A 1,426-nucleotide genomic window follows, 5' to 3' on the forward strand; every position below is an offset into this window, starting at 1 on the left:
CATTTTAGTTTTAATTTGCATTTCTCTAATAATTGGTGATGTATAGCATCTTTTCATGTGCTTTTTAGCCATCTGAATATCTTCTTTGGAGAAATGTCTATTTATATCTTCTGCCCATTTTTTGATTGGGTTGTTAGTTTTTTTATATTGAGCTGCATGAGCTGTTTGTATATTCTGGAGATTAATCCCTTGTCCATTGTTTCATTTGCAAATATTTTCTCCCATTCGGAGGGCTGTCTTTTCATTTTGTTTATGATTTCCTTTGCTGTGCAAAAGCTTTTAAGTATAATTAGGTCCAATTTGTTTATTTTTGTTTTTATTCCATTACTCTAGGAGGTGGATCAAAAAAGACCTTTCTGTGATTTATGTCAGAGTGTTCTGCCTATGTTTTCCTCTAAGAGTTTTATAGTATCCAGCCTTACATTTTTTTTCTTTTGGTTTTATAGATTTATTTTCAACAGGCAAAAACACTTAAGACAATTTAAGTACAAGTCTAAACAGAATTACTCCGTCAAAGTCAGCAATGATGCAGAGATGCGTTCTCACTTCCAGACACTCACCAGCATCTTCTGAGTCTTCTCTCAGTAAAGAAAAGGGATCTGATATTTTATTCATATACATCCTTCTTATCTGCAATGTAATCTACAATTTCTTGTGGGCACATTAACTTCTCCGCATCTATATCAGGAATTTCAAACCCAAATTCGTCTTCCATGTCCATGATATTCTCCACTTCATCCAAACTATCTAAGCCCAGGTCTTTCATAAAATGGGAATTTACTGAGAGATTTTCTGGGTCAATCTTGTCATAGAGTTTCAAGACGTAAAGAACACGGTCCTTGATTCACGCTAATGTCAAAGGGGGTGCGTCACTATACTGGCGGCACAGCGGTATAACTCCACCTGGAACCTGCGTGAGCACCGAGGCCGGATGCGGAGCCACAGGCCTTGCCCTAGCCCCCACGGGGAAGAGGGTAGTGCAGAGTGACCGGGCCACTGCCAGCATGGGGAGCCATGGCAGCAGCGTGAAGATGGCGTGCAGTCGGCGGACACAGGCGCAAAGGACACAAGCCGCCATGGTTACGCCAACCCAGGAGGCATTCAGCCTTACATTTACTTATTTATTTATTTTTTAACATCTTTATTGGAGCATAATTGCTTTACAATGGTGTGCTAGTTTCTGCTTTATAACAAAGTTAGTTAATCAGCTACACATATACATATAGCCCTATTTCTCCTGCCTCTTATGTCTCCCTCCCACCCTCCCTATCCCAGCCCTCTATGTGGACACAAAGCACTGAGCTGATCTCCCTGTGTTATGCAGCTGCTTCCCACCAGCTATCTATTTTACATTTGGTAGTGTATATATGTCCATGCCATTCTCTCACTTTGTCCCTGCTTACCCTTCCCCCTCTCCATGTCCTCA

The 1,426-nt window shown here is 41.0% G+C and overlaps 1 pseudogene; it reads right to left on the reverse strand.

The window, feature by feature from the left end:
• Positions 1 to 428: 428 nt before the first annotated feature.
• On the reverse strand, positions 429 to 1,078 carry LOC131756641 (acyl carrier protein, mitochondrial pseudogene; annotated as a pseudogene).
• Positions 1,079 to 1,426: the final 348 nt, after the last annotated feature.

The sequence above is a fragment of the Kogia breviceps genome, chromosome 1 (assembly GCF_026419965.1).
Source record: "Kogia breviceps isolate mKogBre1 chromosome 1, mKogBre1 haplotype 1, whole genome shotgun sequence".
In the NCBI taxonomy this organism is placed as follows: Eukaryota; Metazoa; Chordata; class Mammalia; order Artiodactyla; family Physeteridae; genus Kogia; species Kogia breviceps.